The 14,282-nt window shown below is 28.4% G+C and overlaps 1 protein-coding gene across 1 annotated transcript in view; it reads right to left on the reverse strand.

Moving 5' to 3' along the window:
- The window catches only part of LOC142328455 (uncharacterized), a 40,292-nt gene extending 36,614 nt beyond the window's left edge, over nt 1-3,678 (reverse strand). The window contains exon 1 of the transcript XR_012757276.1: nt 3,051-3,678. The gene's annotated coding sequence lies outside the window, so the exon portion shown is untranslated. The remainder of the gene's footprint in view (nt 1-3,050) is intronic.
- Between the last annotated feature and the right edge of the window lie 10,604 nt (nt 3,679-14,282).

Below are 14,282 nucleotides of genomic sequence, written 5' to 3' on the forward strand. Positions count from 1 at the left end.
AAAAAGGGGTAGGGGTATTATGGCCGAAATAAAATTTCAAATCTTTACTGGAGCACTGTTAGCAAAAAATTTTCTTACCAAAGTTGAACATTTTTTTTTATCGAGATCACATCGCTAAAAATTTTATTTAATATTCACTTCTTCCCCAAGAAATGATTTTATATATTTCTCTTTTTTTTTAGCCGTTTCTTGCTTAGTATTTATTGGGAGTTTTTGCATTTGTATTTTCTGCATCAGTAGACCTTCAAACAATTTAAATATTTTTTGCCTACCCTACTCCAATGTCTGAGGTAATAAAAGATATTTTTTTAATGCAAAAAAAAAAATTAATTGAAATCGATCTTGCAAGTTACCATTGCATTTAAAATGTAAAAATCTTAGTTTTTTATTAGCCCTTCCTTTTTCTTGAAAAAATAAATATTAGCCAGAAATTTTTACTCCCTTCCTAGAAAATATGTTTGTTTATTTATAGTTATAGCTGAAATAGCTTTCTATTTTTTAAAGAATCTTTTTTTTTGTAAGTTCTTTTTGTAAATTTATTATTATCACTTAGAGCTTATTTTCTTAAAAGTTAATTTTGCCTAAATGCTTCCCCTTGGGTATAGGAGCCCCCAAAATTAAAAAAAAAATATTTGTAGTTTCAAATTTTTAATGCTCATAACATATTTTGTGAAACAATAGTCACAAAAATATTTAATACCACTCCCCTGATTGAGGAGTTGTTTAATTAAACATTTACATTTCAAATTAAATATTAAAGCTTTTTTTATGCTTGTGATGGTTGTAAAAAGTAATAAATATTTATTATTTTAAATAATATTTATATTCAATAAATACAATCAGGAAAATGATTGATTAATATCATCTACGTACAATCAGGAAGTGTATTTCAGAAGACAGTGCATAAATTCTTTTATAGTTTGGCGAATAATTAAAATAAACTCATGTAAAATTAGAATTGCTGTTTTTCACTGAATATTATTCTGTTGCAATTTATCAAATCATAAAATGAGTGAGGTCTATTGTTCACAAAACTATTGGTACTTTATTTAATCATTTAGTAAGTAGATATAGTGGATTAAATTTTTTTAGAAATATACATATATTCATAATGAGGTGGTATTAATGATATTTATCTATTCAGGGTAGTAATGGAACAATTAGATTTTATCACTTAAGTGTGTTATTATTATTTCTCATTATTAAAGTGAATATAAGCTGAAATATGACAGGGAAAGAGTAAGAGGAAAGCTGGATTATAGGGATATGGATAGAATATACACAGTTCATTTGGGGCTTTTGTGGCTGTGTGGTTATTTGATTGACAGGTTATTGAAAATGTGTCGTCGACATTTAACGTCAGTTGCTCTTACCTAGACTGAATGAAAAATTAACGGATTTGACTTATCTTCACCGGTCAATGGGGTTAAAAATCATATATAGTTAAAAAAATAGAATGACTATATAGTATTTTAATGTGATATTATTGGTTACGTGACAGTTCTTATGAATTAACTACTTATTTTTAAAAAAAAAATTATTTACTCTGTATGTACGTGTGTACATATATATTTATTTGCACGGTAAAAATTTAGAGTTAACAATTTCACAGGACTAAAAAAAACTTTCTTTTATGAATAGAATTCTGTTCAGCGTAACGATTCCTGATATAATACTTAAAAAAAAAACTGTACCCTGTTATAAGTAATCATACTCGTAGAAAATCATTATGTTCTTTGAATTGCCCCTTTGAAATCCATCATCCAATTTCTGTGTGATTTTACTCTTTTCTTCCTTTATAATTATCTATGACCACTTTCTTTTTAGGCTATTAATGTTTCTCCATTCTATTCATATATTTATAGTTTGATATAGACGGTTTCTATTTCTTCCACTATTGTATTTACTGCTACCATCTGTTTCTATATTCCTTTGGTTCACACATGCTATAAGAAATCTTATGACCATGTTTTAAGAAAATCTACTATAATAATGATATTCTTTTCTCCTTTAGTTAATCTTCATTGTTTCTGATGTACACCTTATTACTTATACTTTGATGATGAAAAGTGAGTTTACCATCTAGAAGGTGGAAAAATGAGGAATTCCCAACAGCAAAGAAGATAGAATGAATGGTGCATAACCAAATGAAATGTAGGGCATGTTCAAATTCTCAAAAGTGGCAGTGCCATCATTAATTACTCATGGTGACCCTATAATTTGGTCAGGAGAAATTGTTTATGTTATATTGAAGCATGATATTCAGTTCTAGATCTGCAGGACTCCATTTTTATTTCTGTTAAGAACCTCATTTTTTAAATAACATTTCATTCAACTTATCTGCCTCATTAAAACACATATGAAAGTACGTGTGAGGATGTAATTATGAAAATTATATGAAAAATAAAATAAACTTCTGTTTTACTGGTTATTTTTATGCCCCTTGTCATAGTTCCTTTTTGACAGTTTTTATATGAATGGTAATATACTCATACATAGTAGTATGTATGTGTATGTGTATGTGTATGTGTATGTATGTGTGTGTGTGTGTGTGTGTGTGTGTGTGTGTGTGTGTGTGTGTGTGTGTGTGTATGTGTGTATGTTTTATATGAATGGTAATATACTCATACATAGTAGTGTGTATGTGTATGTGTATGTGTATGTGTATGTGTGTGTGTATGTGTGTGTGTGTGTGTGTGTGTGTGTGTGTGTGTGTGTGTGTATGTGTGTGTGCGTGTGTGTGTGTGTGTGTGTGTGTGTATGTATGTATGTATGTATGTGTGTGTGTGTTTTTTTTTGTGTGTGTGTGTGTATGTGTGTGTGTGTGTGTGTGTGTGTGTGTGTGTGTGTGTGTGTGTGTGTGTGTGTGTGTGTGTGTGTGTGGTGTTTTTATATAGAGATTTATGTGCACTATTAACATTTTTGAAAATGTTATTTTTTAACCTAATTTTCTGTAATTGGTATTTACATAAAATTAATTAAAAATATTTTTCTTATTAATAATAGTTGGTAATTTATAAACTTTTAATTAAATTAAGTAATTAACTTACCACCACTTTTCCTTGCATCTCCCAAATAAAATTTTTTTTCCTTCTGGACATCTTAGTGGTATTTTAAATATCGATGCTAAAATACGAGTGTTATTGTTTAAATCTGGTTGATATTCATTATGATGAGATGTAATTGTTTTTATTGATAATATAATTATAAAACAAATAAATAACTTCTTAACTGCTGCAGGACTAAGTATCATTTTGTTATTATGTGATGTCATCTAAGGAAAGACTGAGCTTCGGTTAAACTTTTGGTAACTATTTATTTGACACAATTGTTCTCTAATGAAATATTCTACTTTAATCAATAGCTGGATATTTGCCAACATCATTAATTAATTTATCAATCATTGTTTATATTTATTGGAACCAATGCGGAATTAATAAATTCTTATTATAATAAGGTCAAAAACATATTCATCATCCGACTTATGTGTGATTTTTCTCTTTTTTTCCTTGCATACATTGTGTTTGTATTTGTGTTTGTGTGTGTGTGTGTGTGTGTGTGTGTGTGTGTGTATGTGTGTGTGTTTGGTGTCTCACACCTTATATCTACACAACTACTGGACTGATTTTGACCAAACTTGGTGAGTTTAATTTTGTATATGGGGCAGTGATGCTATTAAATTTCATCTTAAAAGGTTAAGGAGGTGAGGCTGTAGAGCAAGGTCACCCTCAGCATCTCAATATTTCACCTAATTAAGGTCTTATTTTTCTTATGCACATTTGCTAACAATTAAAAAATAATATGTGAAAAATTTTTTTTTAAATTGTAGCCCCACCTAAAAAATGCTCTAAACTAGTGGCTAAGTGGATATACTGTGTCAATAGAACCCCCTGTCGCCACAAGGAGCGCTGGTGTAGCATTGATGTATAGTTATATTCATCTGCTATGTTGTGATATCACAAGTGATGAGTAGAATTAAATAAATGAAAAAAAATTAAAGTGTAAACAAATTACTCGTCTCACTGGGTTTCAAACTCAATCGTCCATTTAACTGGGTAACTGTAGCCTCTTAACAACATTTGGTAACAGTTGTAGCTTTATTTAGAATCATTGAATTAAATAAACAAAAAATATTATATTTAAATAAAATGATAAAGATTGTAAATTAAGGTGTGTGTGAGTGTATGTGTGTCTGTGTGTGCACGCACGCGTTTGTACGCCGTGCATCAGAAAAAAGCCGCTTAATGAGAAAGTCCTACAACTTGTTGTCAGCTTTTTTTTTTATTATTTAAACTATTAGTGCACATCCATTCTATTCATATGTATATAGTTTGATATAGACTGTTTCTATTTCTTCCTTTATTGTATTACTGCTTTCATCTGTTTCTGTATTTCTTCAGTTCACACATGCTGTAAGTAAGAAATCCTAGACTGTGTTTTATGAAAATCTGTTACAGCAGCAATATTCTTACCTACTCTAGTTAATTTCAGATATTTCTGATGCATACGTACACACACTTTGATGATGAAAACTAAGTTTACCATCTAGATGGTGAAAAAACGAGAAATTTTAATGGCAAAGAAAATAGAAGAGGCAAAAATGTGGATAAATGAGTGCAATGATGTAGGACAGGTTCAAATTATCAAAGGTGGCAGCATCACCATTAGTACTGGGTGGAGCAGAAACAATTAGCTGAAGTAAAAGTTGCACAACACCAATATCTGTGAAGGTGGTGGAGGGAAATACATATAGCTGAGTAAAGCAGTTTAAAGCCTTCAGTCATGATGCAGTTTTAATTGGAAGAGCATCATGCTTTTGCAGTGGAAGCATTCTGCAAACATAATGGCTCTGCTATCATAATGCAACAAATTTTTCAACAAGATTTTGATATTGGAAGAAATGAAAAGATTCTCACATGCCAAACAATATTGAAATGGGTCAAACAAATCAGGTCTAATGCATCCATTGTCAACAAAAAGCTGCCTGGTTGCCTTTCAACTGTGTAAACTTTGTACAGAGAGTGACAGAAGCGTTTCAGCATAGTCCTCAGCATTCTGCTCATTGCCATTCAACCACCTTGCACTTGGCCTATAGAACCTTGGACACATCAAAAAATGTAATATTGGCATGCATATTTTTTATGCTAGAAGAGTTTTTAATAATTTTTTTCCCTTACTTTCAATTTTGATTTTTTTGGTTCTACATCTTTAATTTTATTATTCGAGTAGGGAGCCTTTTGCACTCACTATTGGAATTGGTTAAATTTTATAAAGTTTCCTTTTTTTATTATTTTAGCTTATATATTTTAAAGACTCCGTCTGTGATATTAGTTTTGAGTTTTATTTCACTTTTTTAACTTATTTTAAAATTTTTTGTTATATAATTTATATTAGTTTTAAGCCTTATTTATTTTTATTATTTTAGTGTTATATTACCTTTTTATTAAAAAAAATTCCGGGCGATGATAATGCACAGGCGATTTTCCCTAAGTTTTAAATCACGATTGTTTCTGTTCTACCATGTGTAACTTTGTGGTGATCAGGGGAAATTTTTTTTTGTTAATATATAAGTATGATGCTTGGTTCTAGATCAATAGGACTTTGTTTTGATTTTTGTTAAGGAACTATCATTTTTCTCTTGTCATTTTAGTCATTTAAGAAAACTCATCTTTCTCATTAAACTACATATGAAAGTATGTAGGTTGTGAATATGAAAATAAAATAAACTTCTGTTTTAGTGATTATTTTTATGGGCCCTTGCTGTAATTGCTTTTTGCCAGTTTGTTCTCAATAGTAATTTTATGACAATGCAGTAGTTGTATTTAAATGTCATTCACATTATATGAAGTAATTGAAGAAAATAATGGGGTTTAATTATACGAAGTGAAATATTTTAAGATAATTTTTAGAAGTTTTTGGCAGAGTCTTGTGAAATGTGTATAAGTCCAGGTGGTAAGGAACATATTAAGGTATTCAGGGTTACTGAATTGGGCACTAGAAGGAAAGGATATAAAAGGATAAAGGATGTTAAAGGTATACACCGTAGGATGTAAAAGGTATAATGATGCTTAGAGATTGGCCCAGAAAAGAAAGGAATAGTAAAATAGTAGTATTTTGTAATATACCCATTCAAATGTTGATTTACTATAAAATATATGTATAGTATATATAGTATTAAAAAAACTAAGAGATAATTTTGAAATTCTCTTTTTTCTAGGTTTTATAAAAATGTCACAAAGCTAGAAGTTTGAAATAGTTTTAATTTGGTGAGATTGCATTTGTTGAATGAAAGTATAATAAACTGAAGTAATGAAAACAAAATAAGTGACTTGGGAACTAAAAAAAATGTTTTTTTTTGAAAGTTGTGGTGATAATTAACTTGATATCGTAAACAAATACTTGGAAACAGGAAGCAGTGTATTGACTAGTGGCAGGTAAGATACAATGGGTTAGAGGATGCAGGTTCTATTCATAATATGTTAATGACAACTAGATTTGAGTATTATTTATTTTCTGGAGAATATACTTTATGGAGTAAGTACCATGTTTATATTATACATTTATTTTTCAAAACTTGAGAAGCTGGAGTTTTTTTCAAAGACCAAAAATCTTAGGGTTATCATAATTTGTAGCTTGTATAATATAAAGTCCCCTCTGTCTCTGTTTTAAACAATTCTTTGGAGAGGAAGGAAACAACTTTATTAATTGCAATCAATTAATTTGAATGTAGGAACAGAACTTGTCAAGCATACAACAACATGATTTTGCACACCAGTGTTGATATGAACTGTATTATTTAAAGAAAGTAGAATTTATTAATGCATTAATTTTATCTGATCAGCAAATCTGCTATTATAAGTTTAATATTAGCTAGGGCAAAGTTTTAGCTGATCATTTTAAGTTTAGGTCTAGTTTTATAAAATTCATCAAATTACTTCTATACAAGGGTAATGTAAGAGGTCTATTCAAAAAATAACTGAACTTTTTTAATTACATGCTAATGGAGTTATTTAGTGACGTACGGTTGGCAGCATTGTGTTCCGCATAACCTCCTTTGTACACATGTTCTTGGGTTGTTGATATCTCGTTTAGTTTTTGTGTTATTGTTGTTTGAGTACAACATGTTTAAGTGTTGGTAGCGATCTTTGTAATGTGCAATTTTTTGATGATTGAACTTTTGTCTCAATGTCATAGCCGTAAACCCAGCTTTTGTCTCCCGCCACGATTTTTTGCATGAATGTTTCATCGTCATCGGCTTGTTCAAAAAGTTGCAGACAAAAGTCCACTCGATTTTCTTTCTGCTGTTCGGTCATCGAACAAGGAACAAACTTTGCAATAACTCGATGCATGTTTAATTTTTCAATCAAAATGTGATGGCATGATCCAATCAAGATGTTGACCCTTTCTGCAAGTAATCTGACAGTCAACTAGCGATTTGCACGCACCAGATTGTTGATTTTCTGAACATGTGTGTTATCAGTTGAAGTCGAGGGTCATCTTCAATTGACTGAAGACCACTTTTAAATTGTGAAAACCATTCACAGCATTTCGTACAACCCAGAGCATCATCTCCATAAGCTTGTTTCAAAATTTGAAAAGTTTCTGTGAAAGTTTTCCCCAGTTCCACGCAAAAGTTTACATTGTATCGTTGCTTCCAAAAAATGCAGATTGTAAATATCGCTACTAACACAACATTGCTCTCAAATAACAATAACACTAAACTAAACGAGATCCACCGCACATCACTAAATATCTACATTGGTGTATAATTAAAAAATTTGGTAAATTTTTGAACAGACCTCTTTTATTGAAATAGAGAAGCCTTAATGGTGTACTTTCATATTCTGGCAGCAAATTAAATATTGTGTTATATATATATATATATATGAAAATTCAAATAATTCATTAATATATTGACCATTGTGTTAATAAAATTTAATATTATATGAAATATAAACTACCAAAACACAAGTAATTAGATAAGACAAACTTACCATATTAATTTTTTCAATTACTAGTTTTCTCAGTATCCCAGATCTTCAGTTGGAATAAAATTCTATTATATCTATTACATAAAAACTTATTCTTTTAGTGGTTTGTCATTTTATTTGAAATTATGTTTAATATTTTGAATAATATTATGAACGTACATGAAAATTTTGCTGTCCATTACTCAAATATGAAATATTGAAATGTGTTTTATATATATATATATATAGAACACATTTAACATCCTACTAAATTGTCCTAAATTGATTATTGTATTAACAATAATTTTAAATTCACTATTTCGTTTTATCTATAATAATCATTAGATTTGTATAATCAAAATTCTTTGTTACTTAAATTTTTTTTTATTGTTGTTTCGAGTTGGATTATTTTGTTTTAAGTATTAATGTCTCAAGAAAAAGATTCTACTGAAAATTATTTTCTGGAGTTTTTTTTTATGCAAGAATATTTAACAATAAAATATAAAAAAGCATAGGTGTAGGACGTGTATCTTTCATAACAAAAACTAGTTTTATATTGCGATATTTGTTTATTTAACACGGCTTATATTTTTCTATTTTTTGATGTTTTTTACCATAACATTACTTATGTACCTGGTTGCTCATTTGGTCAAGTAGAATAATGATTTTATGCTGCTTGACAGAAGCAACTCTTTCAAAACATATTTGAATCTTCTCTATCCTATATGTCCAGCGCTTTAGCCACTTATGAAAACAAAAAGTTAGATTCCACTTATGGAATGACTATTTACATGATAGAAATTTCTTTTTCATAACAAAGTCATTAATGCTGATGTAATGGTTAATGTTCTTCGACATAAGATTAAGTAGTAGTGATGTAAATCTTAAGGGCTCAATAAAGTGATGTGGTGGGCTCATGCTATGCATTGTGTTAGAGAATACTGCACTGCTTCAGTGCATAGCACGATTCTGATATCTATATGTTTTAACTATATTTAATAATATTTTTTTTTTTGTTTATATTAAAGAGCATTTATATGTTTTTTATAAATACATATGTATTATTATATAATTATAATTATTATAATTTAATAATACTTAAATAAATTATCTAATTGATTTATTTAAATATAGTACCAAGCAACAGTAGGTATATTATCTATCAACAGATAAAATAATTATTTTATTTCAGTGACTGAGGTAGTAAACTTATATCTCTATGGTTTGAATGTTTAAAATTATTTTTTTATAAATAGAAAATGTTCTGATGAAGCAGAAACCTCTGTGAAAGTGAAGAAATGAAATTATTAAAAGATAAAATAATTAATTAGTTTTTAATAAAATTATTAAATTCTTCTGGTTGGATGGAATTTGCTGACAAATTTTTAAATTGGAAATAATGGGTTAAAAACTGCTCAAATTAATTTTAAATTCTTTGTAAACATATTTAATTCATTCATAACATATATGTAAGGTCTAATATAAAGAAATGATAATAATATTACTCAAACAGCCTATATAAATCTTTTCCATTAAGATTCCCAATTATGTAATAATTGTAATATAAATTAATTCTTCATGTTTTGATCTCTGTCTATGTTAATAAAAAAATCAAACAGTTTTATGTTGTTTTTTTATTCATGTACATCAGCTAGATTATCTCAAGTGCTAGAGTGCTTTCTTTTTGAATTGTAAATTTGGTTTAGTTTCATTAACATTTTAATCTAGTGAATGAATCTTCTGCTCGCTCATGTGTTATAGGCACTTATGTTCATTAATAGGAAGTAGTTAGATCAGGGTAGTATTAACTAAATTACCCCAGTGTAGTGCAATTAGTGAAATGCTCTTCCTCCCATTTATATATTGTGGCCCATATACATTCATTTGGTAAGGGGAATTGAAGAATCTGATTTAGAGCTTTGAATATCTATTTAAAATATGTGTAAAATTCTTCAAATTTATGACGATCTTTTAAACAGCATTTTATATTTGGTTTAGAGTTATTATAGAGTTTTTTCTAGGTAGATTGGAATTTTGTGAAGTGTTTGCTAGGTCATTCAAATCACTACATTGTATTTTTTTCTAAGTGTTTTTCCATGACAGTAAGCAAAGAAAATTATTTAAAATTACTGACTTTTTTTAATGTTAAACCACAAAGCTGAACTTAATTTATTAACTACAGAGTTCTTAAAACTCATCTCATTATGATTTGAGAATGTTTTGTGGCCATCTTCATTGACTGGTGCTGCTGTTGCAACCCCAAAATTAAGTATATTATTGCTGATAGTTTTTTCTTGAGTTAGGCAAATAATAAGTATTTAGGTTTTGGCCAAAAAGTTTGTTATTTTTAATTTTGGCTATCCATTTTGTATATATAAACACATTTATAGATTAAAAAACTTTGAGTGTGTTAAAAATTGATTCTTTGTTGTGTATTTGAAGAATACCAGGATTATTGCCAATATTAGTGGATTTTTTAAATTATTTATAAATTGTCATTGAACAACACTATATTGTTCTGAAGAACTTCTAAACGTTCATTATGCAGTCGTTTGAAGCTTTATTTCATTTAATTGGTGTAGAAATTGTCTAATGTAAGCCATTCACTTTATACATTTCAGAGGTATTGTGCTTGTTCTGCAATTTTGATCTGTATGTAATGGTTATATATTATTCTTTTGTTCTGAAAGCCTCATTGTATCTAGACGTTTAAAAAATGTGTTAGCTATTGTTTCTGAGTTTTTGTAAGTAAGTTTGATGTATTTGATTTTTTAAATTTTTATTTCTCTTTTTTTGTAGAAGTATGTGTCAATGAGTGTGTTATTATATCTATTGCCGAATGATAGGTATTTTAGTGTTGATTCCTTCTGTATGGCCTTCAGTTAACACAATTTTGTCAGTTATTTTGTGGATTAAACTTCTAAAAGCAGATAGTTTATATGAAGTTGGGTGGTGAAATAGGTCTTGAAAAAGTCCAGACAACCTTATATGGACACATTGTGTGCCTAGCAAAAACCATGAAAAAATTACCAGGGAATTAATGGTAAGGTTAGAGAAAAGGGTGGATGCTGATATAGTATGACTTACCAGCAGAAGGATCATAAATGAAGCAAACAACCATACCTAAAAACGTTCTTCAGGTTGCTAACAAGCAGTGTGCATCAATTCACCCATAATCTTTCAGGAGATCGAGCTATCTACACTCAAAATAGGTTTAACATGATTTTGGATATTACTTTATGCAAAATAGATATTAAAATATAAAATAATATAAACTAAAATATAACACAATATTTTAGGATACTGGTCAATGATTTTACATAGATTAGTTAAACGTGGATTCCAACTAATTTTTTCCTCCAAGCACTAAAGAACCACCTGAGGTAAGACACAGGATTCCTTATGGACTGTGATATTTCCAACGACTGTAGCATATAAAATTATCCTTCTGAACTATACAAACTGTTTAAATAAATCACTACTTAAGTGTGATCATGATAATAAGCATGATATACAATATTCTTTGAGAATGACCTAAATTTTAATTGGTGGGTTTAATAGTTTTAGGAAGTATGTTAGATTATAAGAAATAGAATTCTAGGATGACTAAATAAATAGTTATGACCTGAGTATAGACCTGCATAAAAAAACTATAATTTCAGTGTAGGGATGAAAGTGTGGATGTAATTTTACATCTGTTGATGCTCTTTCATTGGTTATACCATATTTTATGTGCATGTTAGGTACCCTCTCTACTTTCCTCCACATCACATGAAATGTAAATAGACATATTCTTTATAATTTCATCAGCAAGAATTATAATACTCTAATCTCCAAAAAAAGCATGGTGGATTGATTTGTTTGCTGTACGTGCTTATATTTTTACTTTGAATGAAGTGCATCAATGATTCATTCGTTCAAACGATTAGATAATCTTGATATAAACGATTATCTAAAATTATATTTGTGTTTTTGGGGTAAAAAAGGAAATCACTGAGTTTAGAGCTGTGCTAAAGAATCAGAACTTGAGAAACTGCTAAAAATGTTCAGGATTTTGAAGCTTTTTGTCATTAGTATGCTAAATTCATGAACATTATTTACTTATAATTGGCAAAAACATTTAACAAAATCATGTGTAATGAAACATAAACCATATAATATTTTCACGTCCTTTTTTCTAGTATTCTAATAAAATATCTTAAATGGTGCTCAAATATGGTAGCTTATAAAATTTAGATATAATAATAAAATAAGGAAGTGCCTTAGTGATGTTCTTACATCATTTATTATTTTAGAAAATATATACTGTGACTTAAAATTTAAAGTTTTATAACTACAAAAAAAATTTAAAAAATAAATTTGTAATACCACAAAAAAAACCACTGATTTCTATGTGCTGCTTTTATAAATGCAATGTACATTTATTCATATTATTGAGTACACTCTGAAAACACACATGTGTATTCAACATATGCGCACACATGCAAGCAAGTACACATAAACACACAAATAAAATAAAAATATCACTTACTGCTTATTACTGTAAAAATTCTCTCACATTAATGCTTTTGTAATACATACTGCTTCATCAATTGATAAAAAAAAAAAAAAAACCTAAAAAAATTTTTTTTTGACAATTGACTAAGAAGGAGCAACATTCTTCTTTTTAAATTTTAAAGAAAAATCTTTTATATATCTGATGAAGTGGTGCCCACTGCAAAAGTGGTAATGTGAAAGAATTTTTTTTTAAAGGAATAAGGTTTTTTTTTTGTCTTCAGTCATTTGACTGGTTTGATGCAGCTCTCCAAGATTCCCTATCTAGTGAATAAGGTAATCTAGGAATAAGGTAAGTGATATTTTTATTTTATTTATTTAATATTTATCATTTATATACTGCTATGATCCTAAACTACAAATCCATTAATGTAAACACACAGAAATATACATGTAATATTTACTATTACATTAAATATTATTATTAGATATTATTACATTATTATATTATTATTTTTTTGTTAAGTAATAAAAAGTAGAATATAGAACGCTGAACATTTATTTTGCATTAAGCAGATATATTGTTGTAGTTTTGTACTAGGAAACATTATCTGTATCAGGTTTTCCATTTATTCGAAACACATTATTTTTATGGATGTAAGTTATATGTATGTTAAGTGTTAAACTATACTGGTTGTAGGGAATCTGTCACAAAACATAAGTCATTTACAGAAATGTCAAAGTGATTCTCAAGAATAACAAGCACCTCATTAATTAGAGAAAGAGTCAGGAGTAAAAAAGGCAACAGGAACCTCCTATTACCTTCTTTAATAAACTGAATATATTGTTGTATATCAGCATACAAAGTCCTCTGAAATGCAGATGACAATCAACCTTATAAATAGCATTTTCAGTTTGTTAATCAAAAGGAATGGCTCTATAGTGAACATTGTTATTCTTAGAGAAAGTAGCTCTGAGTTGTTAATGGTATGGATTTGGAATCTCAAAAAAAAATTAGCAGTTCTTTTCTGTTTCCATTCCACGTAGTTCCAAATAAAAACAAGCAATAGTTTTGGCAATTTGATTTAAAATAAACTGTGGAAAAAAATAAGATGCCAAGTTTTGGGGTCAATTACAAGCATCTTATAAAAAAAGGTGGATTTCATTGGATATATTGCTAGTTCTAAGAAAAAGTAAAGAATTTTGTTAATGACAACATTCAGAAAAGAAAGTATGGACAAAATCTCTGCTCAATATGTCTGTATCGTGATAGTTGTGCTATAGATAACTGTATTCAGCATTATTTTCTGATAGACCTAGCCAGCACTTTCCTTAGCAAGCATAAAATCCATGTCAGGGTGAGTTTTTTCCATTTACAGAGCTTTTTTTGTATACAATATTATATTCGCATGGTTTTTATTTTTTGTTTAATTGTAGGTAGGTTTCTGTCATACTTTTTAGAGTATATTTAAACTTTTTTATATTCAAAATTGTCACAAATATCACTATTTACAGAACTGTTACTGGGTGCAATTACTTTATAATCTCACCAGCTGAATTTATCAAATTTAAAAAAAAAAATTGTGTTTTATTTAATTTTTCTCTTACTTTATAAAAATTAGTTTCTTTATGTTTATTAACAATTTTTATTTACTCTTTATAATAACAATAATTCTCTATATTTGTTTTAAATTATATTTAATTTTTTTTTCATATTTTAATTCATTTTTGTTGATAATACATTTACAATTTTCAAAGCTAAAATTTTACAATATTATGCCACTTTTTTTTTGTTTCAGGCAACTACGAATCACATTT

The sequence above is a fragment of the Lycorma delicatula genome, chromosome 7 (genome assembly GCF_047948215.1).
Source record: "Lycorma delicatula isolate Av1 chromosome 7, ASM4794821v1, whole genome shotgun sequence".
In the NCBI taxonomy this organism is placed as follows: Eukaryota; Metazoa; Arthropoda; class Insecta; order Hemiptera; family Fulgoridae; genus Lycorma; species Lycorma delicatula.